We start from the raw sequence: 22603 nt of genomic DNA on the forward strand, positions 1-22603 counted from the left end.
ATTATTATTATTATTATTATATTATTATTAAAGTACAAGCATATAGCTGGCATGCCATAAAAAAACTATTACTAACAGTCATCAGGTAAAAGCAATCATCATGAGAGTGATGATCTAAAGGGACACCTCTTTTGGAGTCACCCCTTCAAGCTTGTTATACAGCTAAATTTTCCTTACGCAACCTTTAGGCCTAATAAAAACCATATGGAATTAACTCTCTCACCTTTATGGCAACCTCAAGGGGGTATCCCAATGGGGAACTACAAAGGCAAGATCTCCTTTGGTGTGGCCTCTACTGAGGCAGTTCACCACACCTTTCGTAAGGCTAGCAGCCAGTCAATCTGATAACGGCCAGCTGCTTCCAATCTTTTCTATCTCCTCCTCCTGGATCTTTTGTAGCAGGCGATATCAAGAAGCTGAGGTGAGTTGAATACTGGGCAACAAGGAATACCGTACCTGCCATCTGAAACACTGGAGAGCTATTGCCAGTCATCTGGGATGATACTGAGCTGGATGGAGCCATAGTCTGCTTTGACATAAGGCCTATTTTCTTAGGGTTACCTCTAATATCCCTGACTTTTCCGATGTCTAAATGTTCTCTGGGTGATACTGAACACAAACATTTTAGATTGTCAAGTTATTCATATTTGCTGTGCCCTCATTAAATATTCCATATGCCTAACACACTTCAAAAATAAAAGTATTCAGTCAAATTAAATACAAAACGAGAGTTTACACTAAAATGATGTACACATTAGCAGCTTGAAACACAGTGAGGTTGCTTCCCCCCACCACTGTGTTTCAAGTCACATTCCTAACCTGTTGTGCAGATCAGAGAGAGGGTTGGGATATCTTCACCCAATACGCATTACCTGATTAGTTTCCTCATCCCAAACCCCAATTCACAGACTCAGTAAATTGCCCATGCACTGTTACTGGCATGTGTGCAACAGCTCCCTGAAATGTGCACTCTTCAGCTTAACTGAAGCTTCCATGAGGAGAAAAGCACACCACACAGGAGCATTTCTCAAGAAGCTACAAGATGCCTCGGGATTGTGGATAACCTCATTTGCATTTGACTTCAAACACCACCAGTGGGTGGGGGGCACATGGAGCTGGAATAAGCGGTAATGTTTGCACAGCCTAATTTTCAATTGTCAACAACATTAATTATTCTAAAACGACAACATCCCTGTGATTATCCTGTGACAATTTCACTTTCATCTCTGCATGATAAAGAAATTGATGGCAGTGCTCCAACACTGGTAGAGTATCTTCTTTTTCCAATATTTACTTGAAACTATCATTTTAAGAACACAACACTCCCTTGTGCATTCTCTTGCTGATTTGAAAGTATCTTCTTTGGGTGATATAAACTGAAACACATTTCCTGAGTATCAATGGGACTTTACATCACAAGACAATTATTTACAAACTCCATCAAGTCTTTAAGTAATAATGGTGCTCTTCTTATTTATAACCCTCAGGAGAAAACAGATGGATATAGATCCCCATCCCCTCTGCTTCTTTTAAAGTCTTGAGTCCTTCCATCACACTTGCAAGTACAAGATGCTAAACCTTTCATAGAATGTATTCTACTGTTTCATCTCAAATGCCACATTTGCAGTAGTGCAGAGACTGTGTGCTGATGTCAAACATATCCTATCACAGCAACAAAGATTAGAAGGTGTGAATGCATGCTTAAATGACTTCAGTTCTTGCCTCTTTATGGGATTGGTTTTGTAATTGTTTTGCTGCTTTGGTGTAAAACTGTATTTTAGGATTTGTACTTACAGTATATTGTTTTTAGTGCTTCATGTAGATTGCTCTGAGGGCACCTTGTGACAGTGTCCAATTTGTGAACTGCCCTGAGGTCTTTGGATGAAGGGTAGTATATAAATTTAAATAAATAACATCAAGAACCATGAGTCCAGTTAACAGCCTAGGGTTAGTTTAACTCTCGTCCCTGACTATTGACCATGCTGGTTGAGGATGATTGGGATTTTAATCTAACAGCATCTAGGGGCCAAAGACTGCAGAAGGCTAATATAAAGCATGACTAGTAAACTTATCACTGAATGGGGAAAACATCTGCTTAGGATCTTGAAGAGCAGCTACACTTCCAAGATTTACACCTGTGTGCACTATATGGGCTGTGGGGTCTGAAAACAAAAACAGAGCAGTCCTTTACTTTATAGCATCCTCTGAATGCTACAGAACACACAATCCATCAAATTCACCAGTGGAAACATCTAAATTAGCAAAACCACACACAAAACAAAAACTAAAAGGAAGATAAATATAACAATAAAAACACAATTAGTCTGAACACGTCTGAAAAGCTGCAGCAACTAACTGTGTCTGAGTAGAAAAATGTGTGAAGTATATATGCATGTTTTTTAAAAAATAAAATAAAAACCTGCTCTCACAAGCCAATTTAGTACATTCAGTTTAGCACAAAATATTTGTTATTGGAAAAGATATATAAGAGCTCCAGGGAATAGAATTAAATAGTCTTGACACAGGAAGAAGAGCTCTTACTGTGTCACTTAAGTGGCACACAATTCTTAAATCTGCACACAAGGGTTGCAAAGAGGGAAGGCAAGGAGTTCCTGGGCTGGTTTTATCAGGGCCAATTAGACATCTTGATTTTCAGCAAAACATTAAGCAGAGTGCAACTAGACATTGTGTGATCTACATTTCCCCCCCAAAACAGCGGTCCAATGTTAGTATTATTTTAAATCTATCTATCCATCTGTCTATCTAATTCATATTGAGTGACTTCACAGTGTATTATAATCGCATAAAATATAATTTGAAAATGAGTAACATCCACCAAAGGTACATTAAAACAGAAGAATATGCAATTCAATTAAAAAAATTATCCATGAGGGCACACATGAAGGTGTTGAAAGTAAGAATGTCTTTCTTCCCATACTTACCTATGTTGTAAACTTGTTGTGCCTTATGTTATCACATAAGGCATCTTCCTGTCTCTGCTAATGCCTTACCACTGACTGGCACTAGTGGAAAAATGCAGTAGTTTTTTTCATCCCTAACATAATCTGTTGTTACAGCCTTATCCAACCTGGCACCCTTCAGCTGCTGGGTTACAACTCCCATCTGGCTGAGGCTGATGAGAGCTGTTGTCCAAAAGAGTCAGAAAGCACACTAGAGGCAACACTAATTCAAAACAGAAATCTCCTGGTGATTTAATGCCTGTGATTTAGGCCTTCTATGCCCCAAACTCACAGTCTAAATCAACATGGTGATAGGGAGGTTATGTCTTCAAAGTAGGCTGCTGTTTTGGGATGAGGGTGGCGCTGTGATCTAAACCACTGAGCCTCTTGGGCTTGCCAATCAGAAGGTCGGCAGTTCGAATCCCCCGCGATGGGGTGAGCTCCCATTGCTCAGTCCCAGCTCCTGCCAACCTAGCAGTTTGAAAGCATACTAGTGCAAGTAAATAAATAGGTACTGCTCTGGCAGGAAGGTAAACGGCGTTTCCGTACGCTGCTCTGGTTTCACCAGAAGCGGCTTAGTCATGCTGGCCACATGACCCGAAAAAACTGTCTGTGGACAAACGGCGGCTCCCTCAGCCACTAAAGCAAGATGAGAGCCGCAAGCCCAGAGTCATATGTGACTGGACCTGTCAGGGGTCCTTTATCTTTTTTAGGCTGCTGTTTAGAAGCTAGGATGAACGTGACAGAAAGAAAGACCTGATAATGACCTAAATCCTGGTGGTTTGGACTTCCATTCTAGTAAACATACAAGAAAGCAAAGAAGTGAACAAAATGGGTCAGCCCCCTGGTTGATAAGAGACACTCCTCTGACTTTGCGATTGGAAACAGTGACACGTGATAACAACTGTTTCTTCTCTGAAGGAATGTGCTGGTTCCTAACATTCCATCTTAGCATAGCTTTTACTTAGCTCACTGAATTAAAAATGATTGTGGAGAAAGTGCTTTCAAGCATAGTTGCTATAATATTTACCGAAAGCATTTAAAAAAAAACAACCCAGAGCAAAACATGATGTTCACCTCCCCAGGTAAAAAACAAAACAAAACACTTCACAATGAACTTCCAGCAATACTGAAGTGGGTGATAGTTCACTGTTAGTTACATATTAAAATTATGAGTACATAAAACAGCAGATTCAGAGGTTAAATGTTTTACGGTTGAGCAAATAAAGCAAAGCTCTCTATAATTTCTGCTAATGTGCATAGTTTAATTCTAAGTGCTCAGCATCTGCATCTGTATATAAATTTGGGGCTGATTGTTTTTAAGAAGTTATAAAATATTTAACACTGAAATCTCTTATATAACATCTATAAAGAAAATAAAAATTACTACTTGGCAATATGGTTCAGAAGACTAGAGAGATGGTAATCTGTCCCCTTTGCATGATAACAGCATGTCCCAAAATACTACCATGATTATACTGAAATGGTCCTAAAAGGCAATATGGACAAAAATTCCCTACTGCAATTGCTCAGTCTTGAGAGCAGCTTCCCAAAACGGCAAAATTATAATCCCGATCTGCACTCAACGATAAAAACCTGTTGGGGGAAGTGACAAAAAGTCTGGGAAATGGAAGTCTGATGCAGCTGAATAATGTGTCACCACTGTCACAGGGATGATAAAGCAGCACAGTACTTGATGTTTTCAAAAAATGACACAAACCAACCTGATTTGCACCTGGCAGACTAATGGCCAGATTGGAACTTAATTGCTGGATTGGAACTTCCTAACATAGTTCTCTCTCAGAGAGAGAGAAAGTTGAGAAATGCATAGGCGCCGACTCCATGGGGTCTGAGGGGGCCCGAGCCCCCTCAAAAATTCGTTTGGGGGGGGCTCCGCCCCCCCAATAATTTAAGAGCGCAGGGGCAAAAATAGGCAAAAATCAGGCAAAAATAAGATCGGGCGGTAGGGCGGAGGGAAGGCGGAAGCTGCTGCTTTCCTGCATTCTGCCTCAGGGTCTTACTGCCCACCGGCTTCTGCTGCTGCGTTTGCTCAAACTCAACAAAGAGCAGGGAATCCCCTGCCCTCCTGGCAAGCAGAGGGTTAAGGAAAGGATCGAGTCCTTCCTTCTAATTCTTTCCTAGTCACACTGCGTGCAGGCTCCAGCCCACCACCTCCTCCTCTCCGTGCTCTAGGGATGCAGGTGGGAGAGAGAGAGGACTGGCTTGGGGGGGGGGACTTTTGCCTTCCTTTCCTCCCCCCACCCCGTTAAACTCCTCCCCTGCATTCTTAGCCAGCTGCTTCTCCGCACATCCCTCTTGTGCTTCTTGTCCCTTCTGTGTTTTTCCTTCCCTCCCCATTTAAAACGTGGTGACAAAGCATGGATCCACATGGATCCTCAGGATTTTTGCATTGGGTCACCCCAAATTCACCATCAGATCACATAGCATGTCCATGGCTACATCTTGCACCAAAAAAATCACGCACCCACTGTTGCCTAGGGTCACAGTGGTGCAAAAACGTGGTTACAAAGCACGGATCCACATGGATCCTCAGGATCTTTGCATTGGGTCACCCCAAATTCACCATCAGATCACATAGCATGTCCATGGCTACATCTTGCACCAAAAAAATCACGCACCCACTGTTGCCTAGGGTCACAGTGGTGCAAAAACGTGGTTACAAAGCACGGATCCACATGGATCCTCAGGATCTTTGCATTGGGTCACCCCAAATTCACCAGCAGATCACATAGCATGTCCATGGCTACATCTTGCACCAAAAAAATCACGCACCCACTGTTGCCTAGGGTCACAGTGGTGCAAAAACGTGGTTACAAAGCACGGATCCACATGGATCCTCAGGATTTTTGCATTGGGCTACTCCAAACTCACTGTCAGATATTAAAAATCTTTATAAAATAGAGAATTAAATACATACAGAATGTTAAATTTTCAGTTTCGAAATATTAGTACTAGTTTAGTACTGTATTTCTATATTACTATAGTACTGTATTAGTTATTTTCAAATACTTAAATATTTTTAGGGTGTAAGACCCAATTAAAGCCCGTTATTTACATACAGTATTACAGTATTTACATACAGTATTAGGCATACTGTATTAACTTTATTAACTATTAAAGCATTAACTTTGAGATATTATTTTTATTTAATGAGCCCTCAGCCTTATTCAAAGTAAGCTTAAATTAGCTATTTCACTTATTAATCAAAGTGCTATTACTGTGCGACAGCAATATTTTATGTTTTATTCTTTTAATGATAGTTTAGGATTTATTTAAATATCATTTCAGTCTTTTCAGAGCTATATATTCACTGCTCTGTAATAGTCTATAAGCATAATTGTTACTGTAAATTAAATTAGCTTTTTACGAAAATACCGTGCGTGTTTATGTTTTGTTTCTTTTTTCAAAGCCAAAAAGTGTTTCAGGCTTGTCGAGTTTCCCAGAGTGTGGAGTTATAGAGAGTCGAGTTTTCGGGGTTCTAATGTTGATCATATGACTCTAAAATACTTTTTTAAAACTCTAAAACTCACTGATTTTCATCTAAAATTTAGAAAACTTCCCGGGGCAGGACCCCGGTATGGGCCCCCCCAATATTTTTTATAAGTCGGCGCCCCTGGAGAAATGCATATATATATATTGAAATAAAGTAGTTTAGAATATTTAAATACATACACATTTCCATGCAGATTCCTAAAACACCACACCACAACAAAGGTTTTTGATTCCTGCATTGCAGGGGATTGGGAACACATGACCCTTGGGGGGTTCCTTCCAACTCAGCAATGCTATGAAACCTCAGACTGTGGCAATAATGAGATGGAATCGACTTATGCATGAAAGCATGTGAAAGGCATATGAACTAGGAATAGACTGTTTGGGCCACCACGTTACCATTTGAAATGCTTTATATAAATGCACCCTAAAAGCAGTCTTTTAATACTTTCTCAGCGTTTCATACAAGCAGCCCTATAATGTAGACCACAGTTATAATCTCCATACAGTATTGCAGGTGGAACGAGGCTGGGGCTCAAGCAATAATAGTAAGATTGTGGGAGAGGAGAGAATTTTTAGGGCTGTAAGAATTACAGCCTGTGAACCACATTTTTTTCAGAACCACATGGGGATATTTGCATGTCAGGGTTAGCGACAGTTGAGTTTGGGATTATTAGGGAGGCAGGAGAGGATATATTATTTAATGATATCCTTCTTAACTTGCACTAGCAAGTTCCATATTCTAGCAGAGTTCCAAACACCCCCCTTTCAAATTATGCAGCCATCAGCTTATTGCTGACTCATCTGAGTCTTACTATTAAAGATTCTTTCCTGGTAAAATCCCTTCTAATCCCTCTTAAAAAGAATAAACACAAGAGTCTGATTAATGTTAATATAAAAGTAGTTTCCTCACAGATTCATTCAGGTTACCCCTGAAGGCAGGCTTAGGTTACATAACAACTAGAACTATTCCAGAAAGAAGTTAGTCCCAAGTGACTGCAACTAAGCAGTCACTTCTCCAAACACACAGCAACATACAAAATAGAGAACACACACTGATCAGAACATGGAGGCCATGTGCTCCTCTATGCTAGTACAACAGACTACACCCTCTTCAAGTCACGCGTAGTGGAAGTCTGTCCCAGCTCAGGAGGAAACAGGAAGTCTTCTCCTGAGTGGTACAAAACACCTCCTAACATGTTCACTGTAGGAATGTTGTACTTGACTGCTATAAGTTTTACATCCCACAGAGTTGAGATCCATTTCCTCTTTCCTGCCCTTCCCGGAACAGACCAAAAGGTCTCAAATAGAAATTTTGGTTTGAGTCCCGTTCCCCCCCCCCCCCGCCCTCCAGCTTGCCTTTCTCCCCAATCTCCTCACTATATTATTATTTTTCACAGTCTTCAACGGCAGAATAAAACTTCACTTTGCCTGCCTGTTTAGAACCAGCATGTTTGTGATTGCTCATAGTCCCTGGTGCCACATACTGCTAGCTATGCAGGTCTCTCCTGGCATTATGCTATTAACTAAGTGTTAGATTTGGACTCCTGGTATTCCCAACGCAGCAGATTTTTCCAAACACAATTCATTCTCACATGCTCTTTACAGCTCCTTTGCTGTGCACATTTCACCTGTACCATCTGTGCTATCATGAGCTTTGCCTTTCCCCACACTTAATCTTCAAGATGCTTGTATGATGATACATGAATAATGAATAAATGCTAAATGAATGCCCCCTGGACAACTTTCTTGGGGAATATCTTACTGTAAAAAAAAACATTCCTGAAAACTTGTTTTCTCGCTACAATTTGCAGCTAGCAATATTTGAAGAGCAACTATTCAGCAGGGACTCGATCTTACAACAGTACCATGGTACCGCAGGACACAAACTTGTAGTTTTAGGGGTGCTGTCATATTTTACATTTTAATGCAGGTGAAAGGACCTAATTAAATGACAAGATAATTTGCAAGCATCTGGGAGGCTAGTCTGAAAAAGCTTGCATAAGCATGCAATGCAATTACCTGTATTTCTGCACTCACTTGAGTCTGCTTAGCTCAACTCTCCTGTTATCAACGTGAGATGGGTAAAGTGAAACAGGTGACCAAACTCTTCTCTACTATAGTGACTTGAACAATGTGCCCATGGGAGTCCCAACCTGAATTTCAGTAGGTTACCAAATTACTGGCTGATATTGCTAGAATGGAAGTTCACTTACACCAGTTAATTGATAGCAGCAGGATGCCCCAACACATAAAAAACAAAATACAGCTATTGCACTTTTAAAATTTATTTTCAAAATGCCTCTGACCAAAGACCATCATCCAGGAGTTTACATTCAGGAACAAGAACACTGGGAACAGATTGCCTTTGCCACTTCAAAATCTTTAGGGATAAAGGTGCTACATATTCACTTACTTACTTACTTACTTACCTACCTACCTATGTACCTACATTGGTTCTCAAATGCCTTGGTACTCAAACAACTTGGAACCCAAAAACTGCAAACCCGGAAGTAAGTGTTTTGATTTGAGAACTTTTCTCAAAAGTCGAACATGCTCCGTTTTGAGTGCCACACTTCCATTTTGAGAGTTACGCTGAGGTCTGTCTGTTTTTGCTATTTATTTTGCATTTTTGTGGCTCTTTTTGTTCTGTTTCTGTGACTGTGTGGAACCCAGTTCAGCAACTGACTGACTGACTGATTGATTGATTGATTGATTGGCTGCAGTACACTGTTTATTGTTTTCATTTTATGGATCAATGGTCTCATTAGACAGTAAAATTCATGTTAAATTGCTGTTTTAGGGGTTATTTTTAAAAGTCTGGAACAGACTAATCTATTTTGCATTACTTTCTATGGAAAAGCGTGCCTTGGATTGGGAACGCTTTGGTTTTGGAACGGACTTCCGGAACAGTTTAAGTTTGAGAACCAAGGTACCACTGTATTTCATTGAACTCAGTAAAGTGATCTCCAAACCAAGAATTGCCAAGACCAAGATCTGCATTGCTTCAGAAAGGTTGCTGAATTACAGTGGTACCCCGCAAGACGAACGCCTCGGAAGACGAAAAACTCTCTAGACGAAGGAGTTTTTCGTTTTCTTAGCCGCTTCGCAAGACGCATTTCCCTATGGGCTTGCTTCGCAAAACGAAGCTTGCCCCGCAAGCTCCGGGGATAGCGGGGAAGCGCAGTGCGTCTTCTCTGCTGTCCCCGGACCTCTTTTGAAGCAAGGGGCGGCAACGGGGAGAAGCGATCTTCTCCCCGCCGCCCCTTGCTTTAAACAGGTCCGGGAACAGAGGGGAAGGCGAGCGGCGCTTCCCCTCTGTCCCCGGACGGTCTCCATAGGAACGCATTGATTGATTTTCATTGCATTCCTATGGGAAACCGTGCTTCGCAAGACGAAAAACTCGCAAGAAGAAAAAACTTGCGGAACGAATTAATTTCGTCTTGCGAGGCACCACTGTATATGGCTTCAGACCATACCCTGGCATCCAGGCATCATACCAGGATGTGCCTGGCTTTTGTTTTCTGGTTGCTTTGTTACCAAGCAATCAGACAAGTGGATGCTAATTGTTTATAGAATAGGTGATTGACCAAAGGCTCTAATTCTTTTCATTAGAGATATGCAGGTTTTTCCCATTGGGGGAAATTTGGGGTGTACTTTTGTCCACTGCCCCCCGCCTCACAGCCTTGGGCACATTCCCTTCAGAATTGGTACTGTATTTACTGCAGTAGTTTTTATTGGTCTTTTGAAAACTATTTGGTCCTCGTTGAAGTAATAATTTTTCTCTGAAATAGGTTACAAATAGTTTAAGGTCTTACATTATGTTTCTTGAAAACACAAGTGATTTTTCTGGGCAATAGTAATGCATTTTGGGTTTCTTATTTTATTTTGTGTTTTTTATTATTAGGGTTGTTATTCAGAATGTTCCAGTTCTATATTCTAGCTGGCATTTGATTGGTCAAAGAAAATTTCTTCAATTGACTGATAAAATATTATCAAATAGTGATTAGATATGCAAAACATGCATTTATTGGAGCAACTGAAAAAAAAACAAAACTTGTACTAATTACAGAAAACGACAGTCACCACAGTTCAGTCCTGCCCAGTCACTCCTATAGTTTTTACTGCTGTGTTTTCTGTGAACCAATGGATGTTTATAAATTAAGTAAATCTTATTTTTAAACTTACTTTACAAGTTGCCGCCTGATTCTTTGTTAAGTGGGGTAAGACGGGGGAAGCCAGCTTACTTCATAGCTGGACTTGCTCAAGACAAAGCTTTGCAGCCTAATTCCTATTCTTTTGATTTTGCTGCCAAGGGTGGGAATTTAAAACACGGTTCAAGCCACACATGTGTGCACTTGGAAGGATAAATTTCGATTAATATATCCTCCCCTACCTCATAAAACCCATCCCACATTTGGAAATACCCTTGATTCCATGGCTGAAACTTCCATAGTTCCTGACTCACAGCTCAGCTCAGACAGCTTCCCACATCTATTGCTAGAACAGTTGAGGGCACAGTGAGTGCAGAGTTAAAAGGATGTGGACCCACACTTATCTTACATATAAGTACTCAGAGCATAGGGTGATTCTTTCAGATGGGTTTTTGAAGAAGCAGAACAGGAAGAGAAATGTATTTTGCAGAGCTGCTCTATCCCACTTGTATAATGAAAATAGGTAAGGTAGAGAGACTGAAAAACTGAAATAAATGCTGCATTAGGAAGAGGATGTCAAATTTTACACCTCTCCCTAGAGGAGGAAAGGGCATAATCAGGGATGCAACTAGTTTGTATGTTCAATAGTTTAGGAACAACATGCCCTTTGAATTGAATTCATAATAAAAGTATAGCTCAGGGCTTACAGAGATAAAAAAAACACAATGTATTTGCCAAGGGTGTAAATGGATAGTCTATGGATAAATTTAATAAACAGAATATGTGCAAGAGAAGATGCTGACTTGGCTAGCATGTTGCAAAGAGTCACATATCCCTATTATCTGGTCACCGTTATGCATGCCTAAGAGCTCACATGAATGGTCTCCTTCCACAAGCAGCATAACATATGCAGGGAACTCACACAACGCACAAATCAACTTCAGTGAACAAGACTGTCAAATTTATGAGCTCTCTCTGTTCACAAAAATCGATCTTGGTAACGCGTGACTTATCTCCTTGTACGCTGCACTACACTGAATAAAATTACTCCTTTCAGCTACTCAGTGAATCAACCACTGAAAATACATGAAACTACCCTAAAGCTAATCACATGTGGGAAGTAAATTATCTCTATCTATCTATCTATCTATCTATCTATCTATCTCTATCATATTTTTAAAACTTACTTTGCTCTTAAATGTAAAAGCTTATTTAGGATGGTTTGTGAATTTAAAGGAATTGAATTCTGGTGGTGGTGGTTAGCAGTAGCTGGTCTTCAAGTGTGTCTGCCCTCTGCAGACTCCATAAAGCCCAAAACCACACAAGAAGGACATGAGTGCAGTCGTACAAACTTGTGTTCCTTAGCCACTGGTATTCAGAAGCATATTGCCTTTACCAATTGAGATTATATATAGTTTGTACATGACCCATAACTAATGAGTAGGGTTGGAGTATTGCTTAGGGATTTTTGTTGGGTGGGGGTTGTTCTTATTGATATTAATTTTTGTATCTTTATATCATTATGATTTATGTGGGTTTTTTCCAATTTGGCTGTGTATTTCTTTGTTCTATGTATTGTTTATGACTATTTTTGTTAGTTTATAATTGTGTGTTCTTTTTCATATTGTAAGTCTGACCTATGGAAAGGCAGCATACAAATAAAATTATTAATGTAGGTACATTTGTAATGATAGCTATATCCTTCATATCCTCCATGAGATGTTTCATAGCATACTATATTGTTTCACACACCATCTCTGAGCAGAGTAGCTTTTACAGGGTCAGAAGACTTTGCAGGTAAAACAATGGAAACAGATTTCTACAAAAAGGTTTCAATACAAACGTACAGGATGAATATGTATGCAGTGAGAATACATGTCATGTTAGTCCCATGGCAGTCTTACTGCAAGAAAGCTGTTCCATCTCTACCTCACCCAGTCTCTTCCCCAACAAAACCCATCAACTCCTGATTTAGACCACCTGGGGGCATACACTCCAGTTGACGTGGGATGCAGACATCAAGATCATGTATGTGGGATGCAACAATCAAGATCATCCAACAGCCAGAACAAAAAAAATGCAACCAGAACAAGAATTGAATTTGGCAAGCCAATGGTTAGCTCAATGTTTGCTGAATATATTGGCAGGGTTCACTGCATGTGGGCTGGAGGCTGGCTTGCATGACTCTCCCTCCACTGCTTGAATGTCCAGCAGCAGCTGGGTGGGGTGGGGGTCTCCTAGCCAACTACTCAGACCCTTTTGCCAACAGTCTCAGCATCTCCTCCCATTCCTCCTCTCCCTTTGACACATACTGCCAGGACCGCCCATTCCTGCTTGTTGGACATTTGTGTGCTTCTTCCAATCCACTACAGCTCAGGGGTGTAATCCAAATGACCTAAATTAGGATTACAACATGACCCTAAAATGCAATGGATTATTAGGAGTCATTCCTGATGATCACCTCATACATCTCCACAAAGGAAACAAACAGTAGCAATAAGTGAATACTCTGAAATATAAGGTTTGACATAATTCTTTTTATGACAACACAAATATATTGACTGCCAAGCCAGTAAGTGAAGTCACTATGCTTATCTACTCTCCTGATCCATGTGGTCTGAGATTAATCTTTGTGCAGGGAAATGTAATTTTTCAGAGTGTCCCCAAGTCAGTTACCTAGCTTCTGAATCACACTAGTTTTAAAATAGTAAAAAGTCCAGTGGCTTTTTCAATCAATCAGTCCTTCAAATTCTGGCAGCTCAATAATATTGGTATGAACAACTGTCGTTTTACGGCAGCAACATCCATCAAATAAAATGAAGGATCCAATGTCAATCATTCAGGATAATAAAGTTGTTTCAAAGGTATCATTACATGGGATCAATATCTGCTGCATATCAAGTACATTTCACTTATTTTCTCTGAGATTGTATACTTTGGTTGCTTGTGCACCAGGATTCCTCTTCATCAGTACTTATGTATGAGACATACAAATTTTATCCTTCAGAACAAAATGCATAGTTATTTGTTTTTCTGTGTGAATTAGAAGGCATCCCTTAACAATAATGGCATTTGTTGATCCAGTAAATAAATAAACAAATGTTATGACTAACTTTTAAAAAGTATTTTCCTAATTACGGGTAACCATTTTTATTATTTATCTTTTCCACGGGGGAGTCCAAGTGGAGTTCACTTGGGAGGAATCACACAGCATGATCACTAGGTGTAGTATAACCATAGGGGATGCGGGTGGCGCTGTGGTCTAAACCACTGAGCCTAGGGTTTGTCGATCGGAAGGTTGGTGGTTCGAATGCTCGTAACAGGGTAAGCTCCCGTTGCTCTGTCCCAGCTCCTGCCAACCTAGCAGTTCAAAAGCACACCAGTGCAAGTAGATAAATAGGTACCGCTGCAGTGGGAAGGTAAACAGTGTTTCTGTATGCTCTGGCTTCCGTCATGGTGTTCCATTGCACCAGAAGGGGTTTATTCCTGCTGGCCACCTGACCCAGAAAGCTGTCTATGGACAAACGCCAGCTCTCTCGGCCTGAAAGTGAGATGAGCGCCACAACCCCATAGTAGCCTTTGACTGTACTTATCCATCCAGGGGTCCTTTACCTTTCACCTTTACATAGTATAACCATTTTCTGAAAGTAATGATGACACAAGTAACATTTGCAGTCCAAAAAGAGTCAACCAAACTTTGGGTTATAGACTAATTCTGACTATTTGAATCTAAAGGAACGCACCTCCCCACCACAAACATAGGTTTGTTTGGATGGTTTGAGTAGCAGGATGGCAAATGGAACCAATGGGTTAGTGCTACAACTCTCTTCAGGGAGAAAAGAAAATACTGTTGTAGACTTAAGAGAAACATAAAGGTAAAGGTAAAGGTACCCCTGCCCATACGGGCCAGTCTTGCCAGACTCTGGGGTTGTGCGCCCATCTCACTCAAGAGGCCAGGGGCCAGCGCTGTCCGGAGACACTTCCGGGTCACGTGGCCAGCGTGACAAAGCTGCATCTGGCGAGCCAGAGCCGCACACGGAAACGCCGTTTACCTTCCCGCTGGTAAGCGGTCCCTATTTATCTACTTGCACCCGGAGGTGCTTTCGAACTGCTAGGTTGGCAGGCGCTGGGACCGAGCAGCGGGAGCGCACCCCGCCGCAGGGATTCGAACCGCCGACCTTTCGATCGGCAAGTCCTAGGTGCTGAGGCTTTAACCCACAGCGCCACCTGCGTCCCTAAGAGAAACATAGAAATTAATAAATTCTAGGATTGTGATTATTTGGGGCGGGAAACGAGAAATATAAGATGCAAAGGGTAGCCTGGGTAGTCTGACCAAGCTAGCACCATTAAGGGAACAATAGAGAGCCACTGAAGGCCCATAGAGGGTCTTTAACAAGACAAGGACCCTGGAGATTTGGAAGGTTGCCAGGGTAACTGCTCTGGGAGAGGGCAAGGGGTTTCTGGGAAGAGGGGGGGAGGGCGGATGGGATCCATCTTTGAGGAAAGCAGCCTGAAGGTTACTTATGCTGCTGTCTCCAGAAATGTGCATGATGTAAGATCTGGACTTCCTCCATGAAGGCTGAAGGTGTAAATAGGCGAATAAACCCTATTTCTTAAAGCATGACAGTCTCCGCTGTGTCTTCCATTCTCCAAAGGGACACAGACCCTGTGTGTATTCCTGTGGCCCCATGTGCCCTTGTCATGGCTTGGGGGAGAAAGGGGCAGGCACCAGGCTTTGGAACAATACAAAACCCTCTTCAACTTAACTCTTGGAAATATTAGACCAAATTCTCTTCATGTCTACTAGCTGCAAATCATACAGAAAGAAAAAATACATTTCACATGAACATAATTTCTAAAACAAAAGAAGTTAGAACTAATCCTAGATGGCTGAGGACTTACAGGTTTACTGTATGTTTATTGGCTATTTAATTTCTATACCACTTAATATATTTAAAATATCTCTAAGCGGTGTAAACAACTAAATCAACAACGGTCAAGTTACCAAAATATAGCTACATAAAAGACCCTGACGTGGGGAAAGATTGAGGGCACAAGGAGAAGGGGACGACAGAGGACGAGATGGTTGGGCAGTGTTCTCGAAGCTACTAACATGAGTTTGACCAAGCTGCGGAAGGCAGAGGAAGACAGGAGTGCCTGGCGTGCTCTGGTTCATGGGGTTACAAAGAGTCAGACACAACTAAACGACTAAACAACAACAGAAAAATGTTACAAAGTTACACACACACACACACACACACACACACACGTATATTAATTCATTTTCCATTTGGCATACACTCCCTCTAAGCCTCTGGGTTCTCACCCAGGTTTCAAACAAACTCTCTGCTCACCCACAAATGTCTCACAATGAGACGGGTTCCTGGAAACAGTGGATATCACCCCAGTTGTTCACTCCAGGCTTGCTTTTTATGGACAGGCCCAAGGTGGATGGTACCTTCCTCGGGCAGTCCCTCTTCACTCTCCTCACCCAGTTCGAGATGCAGTAGGTTTGGTGAGTTTCCCAGAGTGTCCAGAGGATGGGAGAAGGGCCCCCTCCACTCACACAGTTCTTTCTTTGCCGCCTCCTCCAGCCATTGAGGAAAAGGCCACTGCCCATTTCTTATGACTGAGCTCTTGCAACTCACAGAAGCATGGCGTGTGCAGATGTTTATCTGAACCCCCTGCGTAAGCTTTCCTTCTTTTCTTAAAAAATCTATTCCTAAATCTGATTTAGTTTTGTACCAACATGAAACAAATTTCCACTGAAAGATTCATGAACAACTGAAAGCTATATGTGATCTCGTATAGCTTTAAAAAACGTAGAGTGGCCTGATGAATAATCATCACGAGTGATAAGGCACACAGCTATAGGGCCCCTGAAAGGCTTTGCTGCAATACTGCCACAATATACTAATTCCCATGATATTATGGAGCGACTTCCTCTAGCAGCCAAGAGGTCAGGCCAGAGCAAAACAAATTGGTGCTTCACTTTAAAAGCACTGGACAGCATGGAATGATCAAAGTGGGCTCAGAGCTCTCCCTTAACTCAAAACCAATCTACCAACAGAGCCTCACGATGAACTGCAACAAGCCCTTGTGCAACACAGCCAGGGAGGATCTTCCATCCCCCTCCCCCCCAAAAAATGTTGAAAGGTTAACCCATGCACTAGGAACTAAAATTTATGAGCAACCAGATTTTTTCATGGCCACAAGCACAAAGCAAACGGATCAAAGTGTACCAACCAACACCATAGGTGCCTGTAAGACAAGAAATAAATGTAATAAACCAGAAGGAGAGGAGGCTGCACAGCACTTTAGGAGATCAATTATTTATTTTGCTACTCAGTTATGTGTTAATAATTCATAGCTCCGAAGATCATCTTTCTGAATAGGATGAACAGCATATTGCCCACTTACAGATATAGGCTTAGTTCCTTGTTGATTTAGGCTGCAGTTCTGTAAACAGCTAGGCTGCTTAACGCCTGCTGACTTCGAAATGCTTTAAGTAGCCTAACTGATTGCAGAATTTTGTTTCTGAAAAAATAAATCAATGCTTGCATCCAGTTGTGTTCTTTCACCGATGGATAAATGTCAAAGGCTTCCATGAAAGGGGGAGGGAGATGATTTTTGCCAATTCTCTCTCTCCCCTGCAGTTTCTTGCACCACTATCACGCTGTTTGCTGTTCTGAAGTGTCCTCAACCACCAGGGACAGATGGCTAGAAAGGATAGGGGAAATCAGCAAAAAATGCCTCTGCCCTTTCCACTAATGGAAGCCTCCACCTGATCAAACAGCCTTCCATCAGTGGAAGAAGACAACTGGATACCACCCAATGCCTTTATGTCCTTTATTTAAGTTATCAAGCTAATATCCAGCAGAAAACAACAGTGCCATGCTAAGCTTCCCCATCCAGGAAAACCATCACAGCATAATCTGAATTACTTCATTCATATATTAATATTAGGGGCTATGCCCCTTCTCACTCAACTTGCCAAATCCCTGCCGCCACCCCCCACATTAAGTCCCTTGAGGTTTTCTTCCTCACCCTGTACAATTATTAAGCTTGTTTTTTCTTGGCCTCTTGGATTTTACTGCATGCAAATCCAGGATTGTGATGAAGCACTACAAATCCTCCAACAGGGGCTGAGTGATGACAACCTTACAATTTTATGGATATAGGAAGATTTAGTCAATGAGTATTTGACCATGCTATGAAGAATTAAATTCTGTGAATCTTTACAACTGCAAACAAAGGTGTGTGTTTTTTAAAGTATCATCAATCCACATCTCATTAGTTATTCCTTACTTTTGTATTTTTTTTAAAAAAAAGCATGTCAAGAAACAATGAGGAAAATTTGAAATGTTAATTATTATAACATATCAAGTATTTGAGGGCACATATATAGCACTTTTATCAAAATCAGTTTGTAACCTAAATACATATTTCAGGAATAATTGCTGATCCACTCTGACCTCCTCAAGAGCTTAAATAGCTACTTCAGAGTTTAATCTGCAGGGAATAAGCTAAATGAAAAATAATTTAGCCCTTAACCAGGAGACAGAGGGAGAGAGAGAACCAACATCTTTTAATGATGCCCTTGTATTCAAATTTAACCCTTGAGTATAATGACAGCCTTTTATCTCCAAGCTAGATGGGTATAATTTGCCACAGAAGTTAAAATGCAGCATCAGAGGGAAGAAAGCAGAGAGGTCATCAACAACATAATGGGTGGTAGAGATTAAAGGAGGAACTGTGAAAGGTGCTGACTGATAGACTAACTGAACCTCCAACAGTCAAGCTATAAATATCTTATAAATATAAATATATTTTCCCATGCTATAAATATCTTATAGTATGATGGAAATGAAGCATGGAGCAGCCGCTGAATCTACAAGTAGGTCAAGGGCTGCAAGTACGAGAACAGTCAATACAGAGGTCCCTGAATAGCAAAGTAAGATTCAGGATAAATACTATTGTACTGGCAGAAATAGAAACCCATGGAGCTACTGAAGTCAAATGAACCTTTTTAGTGGTGCATCAAATTATTAGTATGGGGGTGGTATTTTGAGATTTCTCCTTCACACAAAACCAAAAAGAAAGCATTTCTTCAGTGAAGGAGGGTTTGTGCTCTGAAATCAGCTTTGACGTTCATGAAGTGTCCATTACAGTTCATTTTATTCTATTAGAATTACATACATTTTGGAACTGAAAAGAATACATTATTAAAATTGATGCACATCTTTATTGCTTTTTAGAAGCAAATGATGTGTAATAAACTTAACCCAACAAGGATATTTCAAAATCTAGACAGTTCTGTTTGCCATCTCAGACAAAATAAGTTGATATATATTTTTGAGAAAAACAAAACAAATGAAAAAGCCCCCAAACACAACATGCCCCCCACTCCTTTCATCCTATTTCAAATCAAAATGTGAGTGATGTGTCTGACATTTACTTGATATAAATGTTAAGAAGGTGCTGGGTATGAAAGTCACCATTTGCCACTTCATTGCTAAAGAACAAACTTTGCTTATTAAGGCAACCTCCTTAATTAAAAATCAGTCAAGCCAAGCTTATGCTTGCTCATCTATCAAAGCTTCTATTATAGTCCAGATGTTTTCTTGGGTCTACAATGACATACCAATTAAACAAAACACATATTTTAATGTAGCATGCTCACAATCTTCAAAGTTCTTTCTTTCTATTACAAAACAAATCAACACACACAAAGAGCAAAATCTCCAAACCTGCCAAGTTCAGTAGTTAAAAGGGCACCTCCTATTGATGTCAATTCAATATCCCCCACATTTATTTTGACACTGGATGATTTAGCTATTTATTATTGCTCTTTAAGCTCAGTGAACCGTTTAAGTAAGTGGCCAAGTCCTAGCTGAATTAATGGCTTTTGCCATTTTATCATCTTCTGTGTGGCTTGAATATATGGTCAGGCTGGTGTGGAACTTTCTCACATGGTATGATGACAGCAAAATCTTTTCAAAGCAGTTGGCTTTGAATAATAATGTACCACTGTATAGAAACTTAGTTTGATGAATAGCAAACTTATTTGATTTGTGATGTCTGAGGTACTGGAGAGCACCAGGATTCAAGAGGAAGAAGAAGTATTTATGAAGCAATCTCCCTGACAAACCAGCATCTAAAGTTATTAGTCTCCAAGAAGCTGTTCATTACCTATGTTCCACAAGAAGAGCACATTTTCAGTCCTTGAACAAACACCATCAGTATATAAGCAGCTGATATTATACTGTAAATTATTTTGAAAAATATAATACTTTGTCTTCCCAATAGCTATTACTTTTCACCAATCATTTTTCAATAAAGCCCGACATAAAAATTGGCTTTTGTTTTGGTATATGTTTTAATTTTCAATTTTAATTTTCAGCATCAATATAATCAGCATAATTCAACTACATAAATAAAATGCTGGCCAAGGAAGAGAAACGGTGACAGGGCACAAACAGGAAGCTCACTGAAAAAGTATGTTCTATGAAACTTAGGAATGTTTCACTTAAGAGGCAATTATACACATCAATTCCAGTGAATATGCGTGCGCACGCACAAACAAACACAGGGACATAGGACAACAACCAGCTCTTTGTGTGTTTGCAAGCGGTGAAGCAAATGTCTATAATTGATTCATATACAGTATATATATATGTGTGTGTCTTACCTGAGTAATTCTAGCCTTTTATTGAAGGGAACTAAAACAGGATGTGCATGCCTGATGTTAAAAACATTTTAGCTAAACACTTTGTGTTTTTAATATCCTGTTGGCTGGGGAGTCCAAGCCAGATGGGCGGGGTATAAATAATTTATTAGTAGTAGTAGTAGTGGTGGTGGTGGTGGTGGTAGTTGATTTGTAGTTTAGATGTTTTTGTTTTTTTATTTATTATGTGATTTTTGCTTAACTTTTGTAAATCACCTGGTAATGAGTTCCTCCAAAGAGGCAGAGCATGAATGTGTAAAATAATAAATAATTACAATGATTTAAGAGCAGGAAGAGTGTCCCTGCCCAAATCCACAAGTTATCCAAGGCACACATGTCTATCATTTTTTTCATACTTTGGGAAATTATGAATACAGTGGTACCTTGGGTTAAGAACTTAATTCGTTCTGGAGGTCCATTCTTAACCTGAAACTGTTCTTAACCTGAGGTACCACTTTAGCTAATGGGCCTCCTGCTGCCGCCGCGCCGCTACAGTGTGATTTCTGCTCTCATCCTGAAGCAAATTTCTTAAACTGAGGTACTATTTCTGGGTTAGCAGAGTCTGTAACCTGAAGCATATGTAACCCGAGGTACTACTGTACTTTACAGAATACATGTCAAAATAAGACTATGATATCCTAAGCTATTTCTGCATCTTCATCAGATTTAGATGATGATGATTAGAAACCCTAAAACCAGGACAAGCAGACTTGAGGAAGAAGAGTTTGAGACAAAACCAAAACCTATCCCAAGGGTGTACTCTACAGCAGGGTTCTAAAACAAAACACAGCAAAACTTAATTTCCATTTCATGGTCCAATGCAGCCGTTCCAAACAAAGATTTGCCAAAATATTGTGCCAAGTCACATCCACAAGCAAGAATCTTGATATGAATTACTTCTAACTGCTAGTATCCTTTAAAACATAGTACCGAATAGATTAATACTGTAATTCAAACGGCTAAACTGAGCAGTATAAGCAATGCTTTTTACTAAAAAGAAAGAGGTAAATGAGTAATAAGATAGGTTTAAATACATAGTTTATTGTATGTTCATATTTATGTAATATCACGCGATGCTCTATAAAGTAAGGCAAATCAGAACAACCTAAGAGTACAGTCTTCAGTCACCTGATACCACAACCTCAGCATGCTGGCTCAGAAGTAATTACCACAGTTTTCAGTGGTGTTTTCTCCCTTGTAAGTATACATGTGATTCCAGCCTAAATGTCTTTGGGGCAGGGGTAAAAAATCGATTTAAACCTTTTGACTAATTAATTAACTTTGATAGACATATATGACAGCCGAAAACATGGGGGGGGGTGTCATCCAGGAGTTCAGTACAGAACGGACAACAAACATTTGCAGACAACTAATCTGGTTTTATGTAAGTGACGTATAAAGTTGAAGGACAAATGCCATTTTTCACAGTCAGCAGTGCTGAGTAATCTACAGCCTTTCTTAGATCTCACACTACACACTATAAAAAGTCACTGTAAGTTTTGCCTTTTTGAAGTTCTGAAACGTAAAAATGTTTTGAAAACTGATGCACTTAGGCTAACAAAACTCCAGTGTCGGGAGAGAAAGATGATCTGATGTTAGATTCGCCCCTCCTTGCTTCTGTGGACATCTCCAATACTCTGGCCCAACACCAACAAAAGAAGGCTGAGGTTCGAAAAACCAAAAAGGAGGCATGCCAATGGCAGCTCTGAAGATCCAAATCCATCATATGGGAGAGATCCAGGATAGCTCCAGGTAGATTTAAAGGTAAAGGTAAAGGGAGCCCTGACCATTAGGTCCAGTCGTGACCGACTCTGGGGTTGCGGCGCTCATCTCGCTTTATTGGCCGGCGTACAGCTTCCAGGTCATGTGGCCAGCATGACTAAGCCGCTTCTGGTGAACCAGAGCAGCGCACGGAAACGCCGTTTACCTTCCTATTTATCTACTTGCATTTTGACATGCTTTCGAACTGCTAGGTTGGCAGGAGCAGGGACCGAGCAAGTGGAGCTCACTCCGTCGCGGGGATTTGAACCGCCAACCTTCTGATCGGCAAATACTGGGCTCTGTGGTTTAACCCACCCCTCTTATTTCCCCCACACTGCTTACAATGGCAGGAAAACTTCACTCTGCAAAACAGTGCCGTGAACAAATGCTATTTTGCCCTCATTTCTGCACTGCTGATGGTCAACCTGCCTTTGGTTCCCTCTCACAGCCTTAATATTGCACAAATTATTAATAATTTCTCACTACAT

At 40.6% G+C, this 22603-nt stretch overlaps 1 protein-coding gene across 10 annotated transcripts in view; it reads right to left on the bottom strand.

Annotated features, from left to right (window-relative positions):
- The window catches only part of LOC310837225 (contactin-4), a 509134-nt gene that overhangs the window by 192700 nt on the left and 293831 nt on the right, over window positions 1–22603 (bottom strand). Inside the window, exon 1 of one of the 10 annotated variants that reach the window (XM_083723369.1) lies at window positions 7387–7578. The exons of the other annotated variants lie outside the window; for them this stretch is intronic. The gene's annotated coding sequence lies outside the window, so the exon portion shown is untranslated. Of the gene's footprint in view, window positions 1–7386; window positions 7579–22603 lie in introns of those variants that run through there. 10 annotated transcript variants of the gene reach the window in all.

The sequence above is a fragment of the Podarcis gaigeae genome (genome assembly GCF_964106915.1).
Source record: "Podarcis gaigeae genome assembly, chromosome: 2".
Taxonomy (NCBI): Eukaryota; Metazoa; Chordata; class Lepidosauria; order Squamata; family Lacertidae; genus Podarcis; species Podarcis gaigeae.